Consider the following 22,707-nt stretch of genomic DNA (forward strand, 5'->3'; position numbering starts at 1 on the left):
AAAGGACGCGCAGAGGAAGTTTGATATTGTATAGGTTCTTTTTACCCGACTGCCCGAAGGACGGTTATTGAGTCAGGTTTCCATTTAAATGGCTAAGTAGATGATGAATGTTGATTTGCGTCCAGTCAATAACCCAGGTTCAGTAGTAGATTTATTACCTATGGACACAAAGTGTTTTAAAAGTGTACATATATGGAATATTTCTATACAATTCTGGAAGTTAGGAAAATACTCGTAGTTCAGGAGATTGTTGAGCTCATTCGATTTGAAAGGTTTGTACGCCGTACACTTTGATTGAACACCGACCAATATATTGTCAAACAAAATTAAAGGTCCTAAAAAATTTCAAGCGTTTCAATCAAACTAACCCCATGCTGAAATATTTCAGATTAATTAATTTTGAGATACCATAACATAAGCTATTTGTGTGGAGTTCCCTTATGTTGTAGACATTCCTCCATTACGCACGAAGCGGTTTGCCTCTACTTTCATTATGCGGACGGCTAAGGAGTGGAACTCTCTACCGAGGTCAGTTTTTCCGGAACGCTATAATCTAGACATCTATAAGGTCAAAGTGAACAGACACCTTCTAGGCAAACGTGTACCATCTTAGGCCTCATCTTCGCCTTCCATCAAGCGAGATTGAGGCCAAACGTAAGCCTATATTTTATATTTAAAAAAAAACTCTGTTGTCTTCTATACTTATGTGCCAAATAGATTAAGAAGCAATGTATTTAGAAGTGTTATGAGCCTATATAATATCTATCAGTCTGAACGAGCAGGGAACGATTTTTTTAATAATCAAATGGACATAGTTTATACTGTAAACCTATACCATAAAGTGATGTCTTGCAGTTAACCTTCCATTCGACAATTAACAGAGCAACGAAAAAAAAGTAGACACGTCATAAAAAGTTAAAACAGGCGAAACCTAAAATTTATCTATATAAACATAGCAGTTATGTGATTGATAGGGAGAGGCCTATGTCCAACAGTGGACGTCCTACGGCTGATATGATGATGGTGATGAAACATAGCAGTCAGGAACGTGTTGGTGGCATCACGAGGAAGAAGGGAAAAAAAGTCACACATAAATAAATTTTCTTCATTTTAATCTTTGACTCAACAGCGATTGATGATCTCATTTTGCATCCGCTCACATGGCGCCATACAAAAGAGCATTTCTGAGTCACAGAAATAATGACCCTTTTTATACTTTGCGTAAGCCAAAAGTTTGCCTTGAAATTAAACAATCATGTGGCTCTCGCGTTGATGTCTAATGTATCGTAGATGTTGATACAACCTATAATCAATTTGAAGCAATAAATGAAACATTATTACGTGTAGGTATATCGCCTTCAAGGGTAAGTAACTATAGTCCAATGTATTTTGTAACAGCAAGTAAAGCTGTTCATGGAATTAAGTATGAATGCAGTACGTTATGTACATTTTTTTAATAACTATTCGAATCGAACATTTTAAATTTTCTTAAGCTTAGGTATCACAATCAGGTTCCTTTGGGCGAAAGAATCCGGAATACGGAAATTCGTCAAAGAACTAAAATCACTGACATAGCTGGAAAAATATGCAAGTTGAAGTGGCAATGGGCGGGCCAAATCGCTCGAAAAACAGATAACCGTTGGGGGAGAAAAGTTCTCGAGCGGCGACCACGAACCGGAAGACGAGGTGTTGGCAGGCCTCCTACCAGGTAGACAAACGACATCGTGAGAGTTGCGGGAAACCGGTGGATGCAAGTGGCGAGTTGTCGTTCATTGTGGCGGTCTAAGGGGGAGGCCTTTGTGCAGCAGTGGACGTCTTCCGGCTGATGATGATGATGATGAGGTATCACAATCTTTAAACATTCTTAATGTATACATTTTTTAAAATATGTACGTACTCTACAATTTATACTATTATTGATTCTAAAATACCATTCGAAAGGACTTAAAGTAAATGTACATAATTATTAGAGCACAATAGAAGGGAAGTTAGAAAATTACCCTCTTAAATTACCTAAACATCTAAATGCTTGTTCTACTCCGTGGGAATTGTCTAAGATTCGCCGTCGACTTAATTAATGTGTGGCTATCTATAACAGCTAAGGGCCTTCCCTGTTCCCATCCCAGTTGGTTTATTGTGCGTATGGGTTGGTGCCGCTATAGACCAAGAAGTTTGTTCTTTATGGTGGAAAAACAAGCAGAGCAAGGCTAGAGTGAGTAAGCTGTTACTGAACCAGTGAAATGCACCTTTGGCCTCTGCTAAACTTTTTAACAGGTGAGATAGGGGTTAAATTAATCTGTAAAGTTTTCGAACTAATAAGTTTGGCATTCCATTTATAGTTTGTTTGGTCACGCTTTTGTCATGTGCAATGTGCCTTTCAATTCGAAATAAGTAAAAAGCCTTAAGTCATGATCATGATGCCTGTCGCTGATACAAACCTAACACAAGTTTTATACTAATGATTAATTTTCATTAAATCACTAATTCGTTTAATGTGTAACATCCACTTGCAGGCTTTTTAATCTAGGTTTAAGTAGTCTCAAGTCATGACAGATCCATACAAGAACTGTCAGTTTAAACCTTAAATCGAGATTTTAAAAAGCCTACAAGACATTCCAAATGAGGTAGGTACAGTCGCCATCAGATATATGGTAGCGGCCAAGGTACTCAAATATTTCGGAGCAACATTCAATTTCAATATATTAGTTACGATAGATAAGGTCTATTATATCGGACCATATAATTCGCCATAAATTTGGGAGCAGCGACTTTTCAATTAATTCGTGACATACAATAAGATAAATATATCGTAACAAACAGATCGTCAATGGTATCTGAGCAGTCAGGGTGGTCATAAAGATCGGATCATTTATGGAAAATGTACCTTAAGTTTGTGTAATACAATTTAAAATAGTTAAGGTTGGACTCATGAAAATAAGGTTTCAGACAGGCATTGATACTATATGTTATCATTAATTTAAATTTAGAACGAAATGGTTTGTGGTGGCATTCATCGAAAAGAGTGTGTGTGGATTTGTCATCGTGACAAATATAATTCCGTCTTTTTCGAATTAGATATTTTTTTTTTAACAAAACTAAATGCCTTAAAAACGTTGTTTCGACGCAATGTCAAAATTGGCGGGCGTAGAATGAGAAGCTTAATTTCGTCAAATTATGTCAGATACTTTATGGCGTAATTGATAGTCCCTTGACTATTAAAGCACAAAGTCATGGGTTCAAATCTGATGCAAGTAAATACGTGAATTGTGTTTCTCTTTTTTGATTTCTTTGGATGTAAATAACATTATTATCTATCGATAGAACTCAAGTAGATAGTAACGAATTCAAATGTGTAGGTACTATGACAGAGATTTACAGTATATTTTTCCATAAATGTTCCGATCTTTATGACCACCCTGACTGCTTCGATACCATTGACGATCTGCTTGTTACGATATATTTATCTTATTGTATGTCACGAATTAATTGAAAAGTCGCTGCTCCCAAATTTATGGCGAATTATATGGTCCAATATTATAGACCTTATCTATCGTAACTAATATATTGAAATTTAATGCTGCTCCGAAATATTTGAGTACCTTGGCCGCTACCATATATCTGATGGCGACTGTACTAGGTACCAGTGGCGAAGCGTCCATATAAGAACCCTATTCCCATCGGCTTGCCAAATATTTACAAAATAGGACTACAGGACATACATGATTTATGAAAGATAGATGCGATTTTTGCTTCGGCTTTACCACGAAAATATCTGAAGCTACGCCACTAGTAGGTACAAATTGTAAAGTCACATGTGGAGTGAGCCTTCGTGTCGCGTAGCTCCACAGACTAACAATGTCCATGGCATGCTGTTATTACACGTACATGCAATTATATTTTATTAAGCTTTGTGCTTATTCAGTGGTTCTGTCGTAGGCCAATAACTTTAAGCAATAGGCATTTTAGGGTTGTAAATAATAAATTTCGACTATATTTTCGGGGAGTAACACGAAAAAATGTGCTTAGTTTAACTTCACTATTTTAGTACATTTCCTCCTATGGTCTACATGGTTAAAACAAAATACAAAGAACATATGACGGCCAGATGGCCTAGTGGTTAGAGAACCTGACTACGAAGCTTGAGGTCCCGGGTTCGATTCCCGTGTCGGGGCAGATATTTGTATGAAAAATACGAATGTTTGTAATTTTTCTTTATTCTCTGTGTATCTGTTTTCTGTATCGCTTACTATGTCTGGTGTACAATAAAGAGTCTTTATATTGTATTGTATTGTTTGTTCTCGGGTCTTGGGTGTTTAATATGTATTTAAGTATGTATCTATCTATATAATTATATTTATGCGTTGCTTAGTACCCATAACACAAGCTTTGCTAAGCTTACTTTGGGACTAGGTCAGTTGGTGTGAATTGTCCCGTGATATTTATTTATTTATTTTATTTATATGAACACGAGAAAGCTCCGAGGAAAAGTGAAAGAAGATCTGGAAGATTTGATTGCTTATTCATCCATAAGGAACAGACGGATGAATAATAATAATACCTAGTTATTTAACCTTTATGGTTTTCCTTAAAACATTTATGATATGATATTCGTCAAAGGAAAATCCTAACAAGGCGACCCAACAACTCATTCTCAAACTACCTATAAAACTGACTTTCATTTCTATCTTAATAAACTTTATCACTATGAAGTTAAGGTTCAAATCCCAATCATCCTCTACTTTCCTCTCTCGATACTTTAACATAGAACCTACACAGTCATTTATGTGACCGTTGAAAAACTAAGACAGGTTGATGTACCAATCGAGATACGTGCAGCGTTAAGATGAATCAGAAAGGGACAGCGCGACACAATCCAATTAAAGCAAGAGCGAGATAACCGTCGAATCGTTTCCAATGATGCCATTCGTTTTATCACGATCCTAAGTGACAGTTAGTTAGTTTTTAAGTGGACAGAGCAAATAAATATAGCACTGCGGTAGTCTTTTATTTTTAATGCCCCCGTGGAAATATTGCACTGAAGTTCTGTGTTATTTCATTTAATTAATTTGTATTTATTGATTGTTAGCTTAATATTTATAATATTGATATAACTGTATTTTATCCAGACGACCGGTAGTCGGTAGCAACGCCAGGTGCAATGCATGATAATTACTTACTTATTCACATGTAATATAAATGTCTAGCGAGCGACGGATCGACATGATTTTTGGCATAGAGATAGTTTATGGGCCAGAGAGTGACATAGGCTAATTTTTATCCCGGCAAAATGCACAGTTCCCGAGAGAACAGCGCGCGATAACCGAAAACCGGATGCCACGCGGACGAAGCCGCGGGCAAAAGCTAGTAAAATATAAAGAAAGATAAGTATCTTAATATTAGTCTTACCCTTACACTGGATTTTTGTATCGATATTTTAACACCCTCATTGTGTACTTATAAATAAAAAATTGTATGAAATTCCCTAAAATCTCAGTTGGTTTACGCGAACAAAGCAGTGGATAAAAGCTAATACGTCAATATCACAAATAAATAAACACCCGCATAATATTTCAAACATTAGTTACATAACCACACTGCACTACTGAGCCCATTAAGTAACCTAAGTAGTTGTTGTGTCAACAGTAACTCGAATTGCCATTCTGGATTAATACAATACAAACAAAATGTCATAATAAATGATAATTTAGCTACGCACGACTCCGTATTCCGAACATAAATTTGGATTAAACTGTACCTTAATTGGGAAAGAAATAGTTTTATGATAATGATGGCTTGTGTCGAAATTTTAATGGAGTTCCTTTTCTTTGACCGACAGACTTTTAAGTAATTAGACGATTTGTCATAGAGTCATAAATTAATAGGCTATATCAATTTTATAAAGAGGACTAGGACCAGAGTTTACTTCAAAATGTGATTCGAAAAAGATGACATCCCCTATATTTGAAATATAGAGCAGAAAAGGTTTGTATCGAAATAATTGTAAGGGCCAACTGTTTTAGAGAGTTCGGTGTCAAATTTCGGCCCCACGCCGGATATTTTTTAAAGCATAGTAGACCAAGAAGCATGAGGGCCACCTGATCGTAAGCCATTGCCGATTTACTTGCAAACAAAAAATAAAAGACTAACTTTTTTATAAATTCCATTTGAAATTTACCACGAGCTTTGCGGTGAAGGAAAACATCGTGAGGAAACCTGCACAAACCAGCGAAGCAATTCAATGGTGCGTGTGAAGTTCCCAATCCGCACTGGGCCCGCGTGGGAACTATGGCCCAAGCCCTCTTGTTCTGAGAGGAGGCCTGTGCCCAGCAGTGGGACGAATATAGGCTGGGATGATGATGATGATGATGATGATGAACTTTTTTATAAACCCCCCTTATTATAGTATGATCTCATGCAATGAAGTTAAGACAGTTTTCGTGTCACATAATGGAACCCATGTTTGTTAACGAAATCTCACTCTTGACTAGCTCATCTATAAGTCAAATGCTTATTCAGAACATAAAAATAAGACATGTGGGCGAGGTGCAAATTGATCAATTCATTCAGCGGTCATCAATAAATCATGATTTCTTTTCTTATTTGGGTTATGATTATACAATTATTGCGGATTCTCACGATCGTTGATTTGCCAAAGGAGTTTCTTAATTGGTCTTAAGCGTAACCAAATCTTAGGATGGTGTAAAGGTTAATTGCTAATAATTACTCAAGTGATAAAAGTTATGGTTAAGAAAGCTAAAACCAAACATCTCCATCGCAACTACACTCTCAGATCAGATATAGTGACGTGGAGTGAACTAAGAAAAGAGCGTATCGCAAGTCATGCCAACCTTCCACTGCTAGCGGAGGGGACTCCGTAAGGAGTCCGTCAACTTGCGATGGCGAACTGTGTAGATGTGCTTCCTTTGATTGAGAAGTCATAAGCTTGTTACTCCGGTCCGATTTTGCACCTATGTTTCCGCTCTTTACCGTTTATTAGAGGAAGGCGGGCATTAGGTATGTCTTAAAGTTGATGTACACAAACCAACCTTACTAACTACTACGAGAGCGTTTTTTAACCGCAATGCAGGCTATATTACCATGATTACCATAAGCACCAAACGGTTCTCTATTTTATTTCCTAGTTCAACATCCCATTTGTCAGACTTCAATAACATATCAACATTAAATTCGAGAATGACAATGACTGACAACAAGGGCAGACAATCACTAGAACAAAGCGGATCGGATTCTTTTATAATTGTGCAAGCGATTGGAATGGTACACAATTATAATAATCAATAAATAATAACTACATACAACAATCAGCTAATAAGAACAACAATCCTCGCATATCTATATTTTTTCTCAGACTAAAACACTTGATCGTAACAAAAAAACTAAGTAGGTACCTGTTTTATTTTTAACGTGTCGCAATCGAATCCAACACCTTTTCCACAACTTTTTCCTCTTAGTGGCCAGTACCGTAATAAGCCATTTAAAACAATGAGGTCGGGTGGCCATTTCAAATGTGCTTAAAATAATGGTATTGCCAAATCCTAACTACCGTAGTGTATTATACACTCAAAAAGTTAAATTTGGTAACTTTGGTATCAAGAATAGATTTTCAAAAGCAAGTGTGTTGCGTACAAGTGCCAGCTTGAAGGACGAAATATCAACTGTCATCCATGGCATTAATCAAAACTGATTTTCAAATATGTAAATCCATAGTAATGCTAGGGGTGTTTCACAAAACAGGTGGCACGTCATTTTATTTAAACCAGTCTTATTCAGTAAAAGTGCGTCCTCACTCCGCTTTTTGTCCTCGCTCCACGTAAAGGTCGACAACTATCTATCAACACCTATCTCGCTTTTGTCTGGCCGAACCGCCCGTGTACCATTGAAATACGATCGATTCTCAATAAGAACCTGCGGCTGTTTGAAGTAAATCGTCTGAGATTGAATACTTCAAGAGTTTGCCAACAATGGTAATTCAACCTCATGAATAATGAGGCGGGGTCTATGGAACGATCTAAGTCGCCAACTTAACGAGATCAACTAGATAATATACAAGGCCGTTCGAACATTTAGTTGCATTTCCATTTCGGTTTCACATCACACGTTATACCTATATAGGTAACTATTTTCATAACACAATGTTGAGTTCCTTGGCCACATTTTTACGGTTACTTAGGAGAAAAACACACTTTATCGTGTCTCTAACAACTCATTGGCGTGAGAAAACGACACATGAGTGCCCGTATCCGCAAATTATTACTTTTACAGTTAAGTCGCAAACAACAAAATTATACCTACTTGAAGCCAAATACGAGTAGGTATATCTTACAAAACCACTTCAATTATTGGAGTGCTACTACAGCGCACGAGTGGCTTCAAAATAAGGCTAAAAGCTTGAAAGTAATGGAATTGTTTCATTCATTCCAGGCTTTAGAAATTTTAAGATTTAAAAGAATTTCTTTGCTCACCCGCGACCTTATAAATCTTATAATAGCTAAGTCAGTCACAAGGTCACGCGCGGGTGAGCAAAGAAATTCTGTTAGCTTATTGATATGGACCTCCGCAAAGTAACGCCTGATTCAATAAATTATTTTTAAATCGCTTATGGCTGCCTAACCTACTTAACGAGATTTTCGTTTTACCTTCCTACTCTACTGTAGGTATCGGCTGTAGAGAAATTTTGGTTTTTTTTTTTATTAACTATAGGTACGTAAATTATACCAGAACCACGGCACGCGTCATCGTGAATGATACCCTATATTTGGCGTGATGACCTATATTTGTTTTTAAATGGACTTTCTGATATGCATAATTTTATGAGTAATAAAACACAAAAATAGATCAATTCCCTTTCGTACTCGTATTAAGCGTAGCTCAGTTAACTATTCTGTGGTTGATCTTGAATATCATGTTACAAATTGTTCTTGTTTATGATAAATTAATTTTTTGTAATGTTATTTTTTCTTGTCGCTGTTCTTAAAGGGAATTTTACAATGCACGTCGAAACTGTAATAAAAGATATCCAACATAACTCGCAGTTTTGAATAGAACGCCTCCAAGTGTTTTTTAGCATTAGTAAATAGCTTATGAGATGTGCCGATATGATACAGTACAGGATTTTAAAGATTCTAAAGAATTATTATACACTTGATTCACTGCAAACCACAACACATGAAAATTGCAGATTCGTCATATCTGAACAGAGATATTCCGTAACAAGCATCGTCAGCAAAACAAATTCTAGACTCACAACAAGTTCAGTCATTAAACTTCCGGGCCGATGAAATCCTAAATCGAATGTACCAATAAAACTTCCAAGGATTGTTAGTTATTTCATTCTGTAGGTGTATATAGTATCTGTAAACCGTGCGCATGAATAATATAAATTAATAGATTTTTGTCTGGAACTATCGTTAATTGACGCCCTTAACAAAACCGGTCGCTTAATTTACTTTTCTATTATACTCACAAACATCCAACAAACGAAAAGGGTTACGCATTTCATAACCTGACGTAAACGCAGTCGTGCCACCTACGTGAAATATTTATATTATGCCCCTATAAGTACAAAATAATTTAGATAGTAAGCCTGGTCATTGTTTGTTGTATTAAACTTGGTTACGTGAGTTGTTACATGGTCTTTTAAGTCACGCGAACTCGCAAAATACCGGTGACATACTTGTTTAACACGCTGTAATGCGAAACTATGATTGTCAATTCTTTCTTTTAGACTAAAATGCAGTGTTGTTATTTATTATTTCGGTCATTGTAAGGCGCAATGATCACACCACACGTTTGCAGGAAGAGTGTTCAGTGGGTTTAAATTCTTTGTTCTCTCTAAATTTAGTATTCTTTGGGATTAGTAAAACTTCAATAAGTACATGTATATACATCGTTTTAATGTGAAAGAAGCAACCGCAAACCAATTTTTTTTAGAATCCTGGCTAGCAATTGCCGACTGAAAAAAAAACACCGTGATTGTTTCAAAGCATTCAGAACCTTAGAAATAAAAAATATGCAGAGGAAGAACTTTTGGCGTAAATTGGATCCAATACCGTTGCATCGCAGTTACAACCACAGCTTGAGCTTTGTCTTTTGTTTGATTTCCAGAACTGCGGAAATTCCACAAATAGACTTATTATAATAATTACATCACTTGACCAAATGATATCATTCTGACATTTGTTAATCAGCAATACAGCCGCTCCTTCGAGCAGTTACATGCCATGTTTTCTAAAAGCAAGATTTATCGAGTACAATCGAACCCAGAAGTCAGGTCGTGCTGTTAAATTCAGATATATTACCATTATTCACGTTATTCACGGCTTATGAACAGAGCGCTATGGTAATGTACTGTTTCGTTGAACTTAATTTTGCCAAGCTAGTTGTGTTAGAACAAATGACAAATGGTTGATAAGATCCGATTACTTTCAGAATAAACAAACGTGTCATCCATCATCTAGTCTAGTGTTTCTGTTCCAATTCCAACGTCAATTATACAAGCTGCCATATCTATTTTGTAATACTGACTGGACATTTGTTGTAATTTTGTTGCATACAATGTATGTCTTCTCTAACAGCCTCATATTTCTCGCTAACATTGACTGCTTTAATATAATACATCACTTTCAAAACAACTTTGTTTTGAACAAAACTATTTCTTATTTACCAAACAATAGGCGGCTCGAACAATCAAATTCAAACATAGCTAGCGTCGTGATTTCGCACTAATTATCCAATTTGTCAAACCGTCAATTCTGTTCTGGTACTCCTTTTGCTTTTCCAAGGATATATAGTCAAGTCAAGATCATCAGCAAAGATTGCTAATGTATGCCGTACTTACCATTAAGTCAAGCTGATGATTCCTGAGATGAAAAAGATTAGTTCATTTTAACGTTAGGTAGTGTACCTTACCGGTCCCCGTAACCTAGTAACGTTTTGATATCTTCTCTTCAACTGATCTTGGATTACTGTTACAAAGTTCATGTTCTGTATACTAGATTTATGTTCATGCCTATATTTTGTCCGCTAAAAAGTTACTTTCTTTACTCTTTATTTTCCTCTTTATATCCCGAAGTAATTGTGAAGCGAAGGTAGCAAGGAACTAGCTCCGTTGTCCCGGACACAATTCGACGATATTTATTCCAAGGCCGTGTTAAATTCACAGAGCTGTCACATTGGATAAATTAAGCCCCCCGTCCCACTTACAAAGGCTGTTGCATTCGGCCTTAGCTGCATTCCTCAACAGGTTAGATCAGTTTAACAGTTTAGGTTCAGATATAACAATGCGATTGCGACAACACATGATCTCTCTATTCCAGAATGAATATTTCAAATTCCGTCAATCCTTTGAAACGGGAACATTACCTTAACCAGTAAATAATAGACTTACTTGCTATTTAAGTCCAATTTAAACTGGTCTGGGTGGAGCTTAAGATTAGTGCAGTTTGCTGACTTTAATAGTAGGTACTTAAACACGTGAAGATTTAGAACTTGGTATGTAGCCACCAGTAGTGTCCAAATGTCGAAATGTTCGAGGCATAAAAATGACGTTTAGTGCTTTCGGATTTTGTAAGCGCTGCTGCATACACTACAAATACTATGACTTATTCTGTGCTACTTCGTGGATTCTTATTGTTATAAATTATGAAGTCTAATAAACAGCATGATCGACATTACGTGTCGAATCGGATAAGCGTGTTCTCTATAATCGGTTAAATATTCTTTGCTTTGACATAAAAATTCTTTCTACCACTTCAACAGCCTTAATAGAAATGTTATTTCTTTTTGCTTTTAGTCGTAGCTTTTAGTACAACATTGTAAAAACTATTATATTTGAATACCACGACGAAAATACCGTTTCAACTACGAGATTTCTCACAAGGGTCATAGAAGGTAATAAGCGATATCTTAAGTATCACAGAGCTGATAGTCAAGAAAGGAAAATGTAGAATTCTCAGTGGAATTTATACCTTATCCTCTGCGTTTTTATCGAAGCTTCTTTCCATATAATACACAAAAAGGGTTAGTACTTTTTGCTTCAACTTGGCGTTTTGTTTTGATGCTATCTAGTCCCCGTTTACAGACTTAAATGGAGATTTGTGGGCTCGCTGCCCTCTGATATTAATCGTATGAAATATAATGCTATGATTCTGCGTAACTTTACGTTTTGTACCTACCTACTCTAAAGGCTTACTGAGTATGCCATACCATACCGCGCCTTTGTGAACTCAACACATTATCCACTATATATCTGTTTATTGTCTGTATTTCGTAGCAATAAGTCACAGGTCGTTTTTAGGGTTCCGTAGCCAAATTGGCAAAAATGAAAAAACGGAACCTTATGGATTCGTCATGTCTGTCTGTCCGTCCGTATGTCACAGCCACTTTTTTTCCGAAACTATAAGAACTATACTGTTGAAACTTGGTAAGTAGATTTATTCTTTGAATTTCACACAAAAATAGAAAAAAAAATTTTTGGGGGTTACTCATACTTAGAATAGAACTGAAACTCAAATTTTTTTTACATCAAACCCATACGTTTGGGGTGTCTATGGATAGGGCTTCAAAAATGATATTGAGGTTTCAAATATCATTTTTTTCTAAACTGAATAGTTTGCGCGAGAGACACTTCCAAAGTGGTAAAATGTGTGTCCCCCTGTCACTTCTAAAATAAGAGAATGATAAAACTGAAAAATATATATGATGTACATTACAATGCAAACTTCCACCGAAAATTGGTTTGAACGAGATCTAGTAAGTTGTTTATTTTTAATACGTCAGAAATCGTAAACCGCAAATCAACTGCAATCCCTGGTGTTGCAGATGTTTATGGGCAGTGGTGATCTCTTAACATCAGGAGACCCACTTGCTCCTTTGCCATGCAGTCGTTTAAAATAATAATAATAAAAAAACTCAAATATAAAAAAAATGTGTACGGAACCCTCGGTGCGCGAGTCCGACTCGCACTTGCCCGGTTTTTTTTTAGATATTATTTAGGTTTCTTTTCAGAACAGTATTCCCATTCGATATGCTAGATTAAGCTAAAATGGTTGTAGATATAAAAAAAATATTGTAGTAACATTATCTGTCATTTATCAAGCGATGCGTGACTAATATATGAGTGTTAGAAACGAATTTAATCACCTTCATTGTTATTTGGCACGAAGTGTATTAGTTAGTGAGCTATGTGAAGGAAATAGTGCAAGGGCATCCTTTTCAACTCTATACGACTCTTTATGCACTTACCTTACCTACACATAAAGGTCAGATAATGTGATACTCTTATAATGAATAGATAGAGTAGATATTATTTTCAAGTGCCACTTTAAACTGTCACATTTTTGTACGGAAAGGTTTGTAGTTCTTGTTTCATCTATTTTCTATTCTTCGTCTGCTCTCGATACATCTGAAATAAGTCGACAGTCGATGCGAATAAAATCGTACCTAAAACAGAGGTTTCCAGGTGATTTCGAAATATGATTTTGCGACTTCCAACCGCTATATTTGTGGTTCTCAGTTTAAGATTTTAGGGTAAATTTAACGACTTTTATTTCGACTAACTTTAAAAGTGTATGTTTGTTTTAGAACCAAAAGAAATATACACTTTTAAAGTTCGTTTATTTTGGTGTTACTGGAGAAAAATATCCGAAATATTGTATACTTGCGGCGGGCGCGCAATTAATTACTTCGCAGACAAAATCGCAGGCAACGGCTAGTATACGATATAAAATCGTCAATCCCAATATAGTTGCGTTGTATGATGTCAACACTCGACCCTGTATAAGGCTTCCTCACCTCATAAATGATCTTAAGATAAAGGTGGGTCGGACTGACACGTAAGACAGACAAGAAGACTAAGGCGTATCCGCGCCGTCGTTTCTGCAGGTGTCTATTGCAATTTTGGGATCTTGCTTTTTATAACAAACCAGTTATCCGACAGTCGTTTAATCTCGGCTTAGTATTGTTGTGGTACCGTTACAGCAAATTCGGTTTAGTGAAACACTTTAAGGAGTAGCACTGCAGTGACGACCAGATGGCCTAGTGGTTAGAGAACCTGACTACGAAGCTTGAGGTCCCGGGTTCGATTCCCGTGTCGGGGCAGATATTTGTATGAAAAATACGAATGTTTGTTCTCGGGTCTTGGGTGTTTAATATGTATTTAAGTATGTATCTATCTATATAATTATATTTATCCGTTGCTTAGTACCCATAACACAAGCTTTGCTAAGCTTACTTTGGGACTAGGTCAATTGGTGTGAATTGTCTCGTGATATTTATTTATTTATTTTATTTATTTATTTTAGTGTTAGGAGTTCAATACATATTATCTTTGTTTTAAAATAGGTAGGTGACTAAGGCTGATGCGCACCAGCTGCGTGTGCGTGTCATCTGATGTGCATCGGCCTTAAAGAGAGAAGCATGATTTACCGCATCTTGCAAGTAAGGTTACTATTTAGATAATTTAAAGAATATTTTAAGGCCGGTTCGATTTAAAATGATTAAAACAATAAGTAAGAAGCGACACTAGCAGTAACTATTGCCGAATGCGTTTAAAAATATACCTACTGAATGTGACCCGAAACCTTCAATAATTTTAGTTACTCATAACATCGCGTCAAAAAAATCGATTACAATTAGGTAAGTAGGTACGCCTATATCTTTCTATTTAATGTCCTGAGCTAATATTTTTTTATTTGCCTGAGTTTATGTAAGCTAACAAAAACTGGTTTCGATAGTAAAACCCCGATTTCGTTATGGGTGGTGGAATAAATGCCTACGCGTACCGAAAAAAAATACCTACCTGCTAGTTAAATACGTATCTTGTGAAGATAAACATTGTTAGCGGTTTTAAAATATGCAATTACACGCTATTCAATGAGGCAGGTGTATTGAAAGTATGTTGGCAGAAAAGGTCAAAATCGAATGATTAATTTTGTATTGATATTTAGGTACAGGTGTTGTCGAGGATAGAATGTTGCTTTTAAATTTAGATATTTTTCCTTTGTTAGTAAATATACTTGTATCAACTGATAAAAGTATAGACTATAGTAGGTAAGTACAGTGGCGTTCAGGTAAATTGGGCGAGGTAGATGCTTATATATTTACTAGCTTTTACCCGCGGCTTCGCACGCGTAAACTATTCGGTCTGGTAGTTGCAATTGAAATTTTCGGGATTTTACAAAATTCCCCTGGAAATTTCCAAAATTTATATCGTGGTCTTCATTGAGGTTGTGTTGTGAATAACTGTACAAAATTCAAGACTCTAAACCCAGTGCTAAAATTTCAAAAATTTTCCCTATACAAATTCAAATTCATATCATTTATTCAGTGAATAAGCCGCAATGGGCACTTTTACACGTCATTTTTTTAAATATCAGCACTTTTGGAAAGACCATCATAGCCAAGAAGAATGCGCCGCAAGAAGCTTGGCAGAAAGTCATTTTTTCAAAATAAAATAAGTACAAATAAAATACTTAAAAACTACAGTAAGAATACAATTAAAGAAAAAATTACAAAATAATAATGACAATAATACACGGATGTGTGGGGTCCCTTAGTTACAAAACTATCCCGTGGAAATATCGGGATAAAAAGAAGCGTATGTGTTATTCCAGACGTCCGGCTACCTACATACCAAATTTCATGCCTCTAAGCCCAGCGGTTGTTATTTCGAGATTTTATCCCTATCCCGTGGGAATATCGGAATAAAAAGTAGCCTATGTGTTATTCCAGAGGTCCAGCTACCTACATACCAAATTTCATGGCTCTAAGCCCAGTGGTTGTTATTTCGAGATTTTATCCCTAGTTATCCCGTGGGAATATCGGGTCAAAAAGTCACTTAAGTGTTATTTCAAATGTTCAGTTACCTACATACCAAATTTCATGACTCTAAGCCCAGCGGTTATTATTTCGAGATTTTATCCCTAGGTATCCCGTAAGAATATCGAGTCAAAAAGTTGCCTATGTGTTATTTCAGACATCCAACTACCTACATACCAAATTTCATGACTCTAAACCCAGCGGTTGTTATTTCAAGATTTTATCCCTATCCCGTGGGAATATCGGAATAAAAAGTAGCTTATGTGTTATTTCAGAGGTCCAGCTACCTACATACTAAATTTCATGGCTCACAGCCCAGCGGTTGTTATTTTAAGATTTTATCCCTAGGTATCCCGTGGGAATATCGGGTCAAAAAGTCACCTATGTTTTATTCCAGACGTCCAACTACCTACATACCAAATTTCATGACTCTAAACCCAGCGGTTGTTATTTCAAGATTTTATCCCTATCCCGTGGGAATATCGGAATAAAAAGTAGCCTATGTGTTATTCCAGAGGTCCAGCTACCTACATACTAAATTTCATGGCTCACAGCCCAGCGGTTGTTATTTTAAGATTTTATCCCTAGATATCCCGTGGGAATATCGGGTCAAAAAGTCACCTATGTTTTATTCCAGACGTCCAACTACCTAAATACCAAATTTCATAACTCTAAGCCTAGCGGTTGTTATTTCGAGATTTTATCCCTATCCCGTGGGAATATCGGGATAAAAAGTATCCTATGTTTTAATCCAGGTTATAAACTAACTTTCCGCCAAATTTCATCCAAATCCGTCCAGCCGTTTAAGCGTGAAAAAGTAACAAACATACTCACTCACTCACTCACTCACAAACTTTCACATTTATAATATTAGTAAGGATAAATATGTTATGAAGACGCTCTATCGGAGTTCACGGCCGGCGACTGTGCCTTAATCCATCATCATCATACCTACTCCCCGGCGGCCGTACTCCCAACCCGACCCGCTCCCGACCCGCTGTCGTCTTATGTGGTTAATGCCTAGTACGACAACATTTTTTCCTATCAGGCAATCCAATGTCACTTTTGGCATGTTCTGTCAAAAGGCACCACATTGCAGCTGGACACGGTTCATGCTATTTATTTATAGTGCCTTTTACAGTGGTGCACAGACTGAATTGATATGGGACTTAAGTTATTTTTCGAATATGGAACGTCGACTTAGCTATACGGACACATTACTACTATATCGAAAATACAAACTGAAATATAGATATTATAGATGCATAGAAAAACCAGAATAATAAGACCAGCGCTGGGAATGATTTTTCGATATGGGTTTAACGGGATGACCGTAAAAAATAAAAAAATAATAAAAATAAATATCACGGGACAATTCACACCAATTAACCTAGTCCCAAAGTAAGCTTAGCAAAGCTTGTGTTATGGGTACTAAGCAACGGATAAATATAATTATATAGATAGATATATACTTCAATACATATTAAACACCCAAGACCCGAGAACAAACATTCGTATTTTTCATACAAATATCTGCCCCGGCACGGGAATCGAACCCGAGACCTCAAGCTTCGTAGTCAGGTTCACTAACTACTAGGCCATCTGGTCGTCAAAAGTAACAAAAAATTTGGAATTGAAATAAAAAATACAAAAAACCAATCTTAAATTGATTGCTTAATTAATACATAATGACATCTCTTGTCCGGGTGAGCGGTTAGTTCCAATGGGGTGCTGAAAGTTTCTTGATGAGGGCTACAGCATAGATGTCGCCAGTGTCGCTGCTTAAGTGACTAAATAAGAAAACAAACATTTTTTTTTATACAGTATAGGCTTGTGTTTGGCCACAATCACGCCTGATGGAAAGCGAGGATGAGGCCTACGATGGAGCACAAGCTGAGATATGTGGTGCATAGGAGAAATTCTGTCCAGTGGTGGTGTAGTGGTATAGCACGTGGCACGGAATGCCGAGGACCTGGGTTCGATTCCCAGCGCCGGTCTTATTTTTCTGGTTTCGATATGGGTTTTACGGGATGACCGTAAAAGTAACAAAAATTTGGAATTGAAATAAAAAATACAAAAAGATTCCAAAAAACCAATCTTACATTACTACAATACTTACAACAACCTCATCATCTTTCGTTTTATACCTATACTCTGTTCTGTGGTTCAGGTCAGATAATACATACTGTTAATAAATATAAAGTGGTAATTTTTACTAAGAACCTAAACAACAAACGCACTAGGAATCGTCCTAACAATGTCCAGATGCTAGTCCTGCGGGAGGTTTGAAAATTTGGAATTCAAGTGAAGAGGGCCTTTTTCCAGCAGTGGATAAGCTAATAAAAAACCTTTTAATCACTTAAGCTCTGAAAGTAGGTTGCATTTAACTTGAAATCCGTGTTGTGAATTCGATTTACATCTTTAGGGATGTAAGTAAATTTAAAAATCGAATGGTGCTCCTTTTTATCCACGAACTGGTAAACAAGGAGATTGTAATGCGTAATACTTACCTCCAACCAAACCTCCATGCTGGCATAATGCTGCTGGCCAATGCTGGCTGAATGTGCCAAAAACAAAAAGCGTGCGGCCATTAAAAAAAATTCGGTTTGGCGCGATAAATTTTCTTCCGCTCTGTTACAAATTGCGTATACATTTATAACGGTTTTTCTGTATTTCCTCGCATTTGTGTTGAAAAGTGCGAACTATAAGAACCCTCGCTCGCTTTGCTCGCTCTTGCGCCTAAATATCTTGGGTGTAATTGATCACTTACAACCCTTGTTTATCAATCTACTAACTATCGTCTGATGATTTCACACCTGTTACGAAGTACTTAACTAACACAGCCTACCGTTTTAATTGTCTTATCATCAAATCGCAATTATGACACTTCACCCGCTTCTCACGGAGTGATGACAGTTGCATGCGAAATTATGATGACAGTGTGTAGGTACCATAAAAACAATGATTCTAACTAGTTAGCCCATCTATTGTTTGTCGCACGTCAAAAGATAAGCTGTTGTGGAGTTCAAAATAATACATACACTTCTCTACTACCAAAGAAATAGCGAGATGTGTGCTGTAGCGTTATTTTGAACACCACAACCGCACGCTCGTCCACTTCTGCAGGTGATTGTACTTATCTTGGTTACACTGGGTATACTCAGTCAGTTTGGATAGGTACCTAGTACGACCTGTTTTTGTCGAGCTGGACTGAATATCAATACTGTAACCATTAATTGTCAATTTGTCATAGATAAGGGTTTGAACTGTTTGAAGTATCAGGTTGTACATTATCGTCGTTTTTTCTGGGTCGACAAATACGATGTCATACACTAACCGTTAGGTCTTCTATCACTAAAGTTTTACTAAACGTCAAGGTACATTTTCTTTTGTTAGGGCATCAATTCGGGGTTGCGATTATTGTACGTCCCAGAAAATATAGTTCGGTATCTGCCATACGAATTAAATAGGGGACACAGGTTGGCCACAGAATCAGGCGAACATTGTTAGGTCGTATATTCCAGGACGATTGGTACCTACTGGGACGAACATTACCATGATCCAAGAACTGTCCTCCCTCAATAATGCACTAATAAGACTTGCTTAATTCTTTGTACAATCATCGGCAGAGAGTATGGTTATTGACGCGTCGCATCGAGATGCAATAAACTGTTTTTTTAATGGAGAAGGAAGGCATAAAGTATCTAAATAGATACCTACTGCTAGGCCAGGGATGGTGAACCAACGCGTTACAACTTAGGCCTCTTCCTCTCTTGGTGGTGCGGTATTAGTATGCGGTATTTTATACGTTACCATTACCACGAGGTTACTCGTCGGTCTGCAGGGCTACTACGAAACTCGAAACTCGAAGCGGTCCCTCTGTCTGACACTTATACTCTATAATACGAGAGCGAGAGGGACCGCACGACACGAACTTCGTGTTTCGTAGTAGCCCTACTGATCTCCTCACTAAGCGGTGTACTGTCGATATAAATTGGTAGTTTTACCTAGAACAGCGCTTCCCTGGCATTACAATTTGGCAATTTCTGCCCACAAGTTTTCGGTTACAAAATACGTCTCGATCGCGTTCGCGTTAAAATCTTAATTGGTATGGATTCTATGGATACACGAACATCGCAAAAGTTCCGCTAGAGGCGCTGTTCGTGTAGACGTATTTTGTAACCGAAAATTTACACTAAGGGCACTGGAATACTCAGGTAACTTATAGTTCTGTTGTATAAAAGTGAGGAAGCAGCCTTAGGTAGGTAAGTTGGTGGCCTATTTTGAGACACGCGCGACAAAATAATTCAGCCTCATACATTCTGAAGCAATCTATGTGCTTGATTGATATTTTGTTTTTGTGATTTAATTTATTACAAATTCATTATTCTTGCTTGGTAGGTAGGTACGTCATAGCTAAATTAAATAGTTGTTTTTCACTATCCTATGTCTTTCCACGCAAGTTTTGTTCAGGCGCAAATCGTAAGTAAGTACATACATACATGTTTGGAAACCCTGCCGTGAGCACATAGAGTTGCACCTAGGATTGCCATATGAAAAAATGAAAAGTCCTGACAAAAATCCTGACATCATCCTAAAAGTCCTGACATTTGTTGTAACAGAGATTACGCAGTACTGCACTAGCTGCTAGCTATTTATTAGTGAGATCTCTTTAGCTGTAATTTATCCTATTTTAAATTGCTTTGAAAGAAGTACCTATTATTAATTCTGTTGATTAGTTACTAGGTACTCAATTTATCATTTCACGTTTCATAAAAAACGGTGTAATAAATGTATCATGAAAACAAATGTTTAATTTTTTTTTCTTCAATGAGGTCACTTCTAAAAATCCGGACACTTGGCAAGTCCGGCCGCAATCCTGACAAAGGGTCAAAAATCCGGACATGTCCGGACAAATCCTGACGTATCCCTAGTTGCACCCCCACCCCAGACCCCACACACAAGTGCTTTAAGTGCAACCAAACTTCGAAAAGCAAACTAGATAGGTTGGTACGCACAAGGCGAGACGTAGTTTTTTTTACCTCGCTTTGTCTGTCGAGTCGAGAATTCGTCTTTACTTTTTATTTGGTCTACCTAAGTTTGCAACACATTAAAGCCTGGATACCTACCTATAGTTAATAGGTAAGAAACGAGGCAACTTTCATGTGATGGGGCAATTGCTGGTAAGTAGTAAAAGCTTGTAATGAATTCAGGTATGAATGGCGACGGCGGACCGGGAGACGAGCTGTCGGTAGGCCTCCAACAAGATGGAGCGACAACATGGTTAAGACAGTGTAAGAAACTTAAACTTTATTTAAGATCGCGGGATCGCGGTGGATGCGGAAAGCACAAGACCGGTCTGACCTGAGTGGAGAGCCTTGGGGGAGGCCTATGTCCAGCAGTGGATGTATTTCGGCTGACATGATGATGATGATGATGAGGTATGAATGAAATGGGCAAAAACTTGGCATACCTACTCATACTGCGATTTTAGGATAGAAAGTGATAGGCTAGTGATAGGTAAAAGTACCTACATTCGAGGAAACTGAATCACGTAACAAGGTGGAATCTTTTCATGATCAATTTCGCTATGATTTCTTTGGCAGATGTATGGGATCATGACATTAGTAGGTAACACAAAGGTTCTACCTTGGTACAGTCAAGGGCAAAAATAAGTATCTATTCGAACCACTCAAAAATATGTTACCACGGCCTTTTTGCGTCAGAATAAGAGTCTGTCTGTGGTAGGTACTTATTTTTGAAACTTTGAATAAGTTCATATTTTTACACTTGACTGTACTACGTAAGTGATTCAGTTTCCTCGAATATATACCTACATTCCTACTCCTCCCTAATTGAACATGATGGAGTGGGTAAGTAACTAAACTTGTCGACGAATTTCTTTACTCCTGGTTTTAGCAACTGCAGCAATTTATTCACAGGTGACTAAAATTTACAAGTAAATAAAAATTATCTAAGTAGGTAGGTAGGAAGCCGTGATGGCACCATACCACGAGCTTTGCGGTGAAGGAAAACATCGTGAGGAAACCTGCACAAACCTGCGAAGCAATTCAATGGTGTGTGTGAAGTTCCCAATCCGCACTGGGCCCGCGTGGGAACTATGGCCCAAGCCCTCTTGTTCTGAGAGGAGACCTGTGCCCAGCAGTGGGACGTATATAGGCTGGGATGACCTAAGTAGGTACTAACTAATGATTAACCAAAGGTTATATGTCCGTGATCTCACCCTTTGTCTTTTTCTGGGAATCATAACCTTTCCGAAGACCACACATTTCGAAGATCATACAAGATAAATACCTACAATGCAAGATAAGGCATACCTAAACCTAACTATTTGAGCTCAATTATTCCACTCGTATTCGAATTCGAAAAAAAATTAGAATCTTATTAGATTTTTATTTCGTTAAACAGAACCACACACTGGGTTAAAGTTATTATTATGGACCAACAAATAATTTCAAACAAAAGCCAGACGGCAGTTGAAAGGATTCTAATAAGTAACGCCTTCCACTGACTATCTGTGTAAATAAGTAAATGTAACTTTACCTACCTAAACAGTTTAAATAGGTCTCCTCACGTAGCGGTCCGTCCACCTGCCGGTACCGGGTTCAGACGGAGGCTGTGGCGGCGTCCCCTTCGGAATGTCACACCTGTGACCACAACCACACACACGGTACAACACTACGATCACAAAGCCGGTTCATGCACCTAAAACGCACTTCAAAACCAGTCGTTTATTTACAACGTTCCAAATTTCGTTGTAAAAAGTTTCGCGCGTTCACAGATAATACAACAAGCGACACTACGCGCAGCGGCGAATGAGCTCAAACTGACGTAAAGTGACGTACGTCG

General features: G+C 37.4%; 1 protein-coding gene across 1 annotated transcript in view; it reads right to left on the reverse strand.

Moving 5' to 3' along the window:
* Nucleotides 1-22,707, reverse strand: part of Cad99C (cadherin 99C) — a 170,610-nt gene extending 147,903 nt beyond the window's left edge. The window contains exon 1 of the mRNA XM_074096147.1: nt 22,406-22,707. The gene's annotated coding sequence lies outside the window, so the exon portion shown is untranslated. The remainder of the gene's footprint in view (nt 1-22,405) is intronic.

Source organism: Choristoneura fumiferana, chromosome 13 (assembly GCF_025370935.1).
Source record: "Choristoneura fumiferana chromosome 13, NRCan_CFum_1, whole genome shotgun sequence".
Taxonomy (NCBI): Eukaryota; Metazoa; Arthropoda; class Insecta; order Lepidoptera; family Tortricidae; genus Choristoneura; species Choristoneura fumiferana.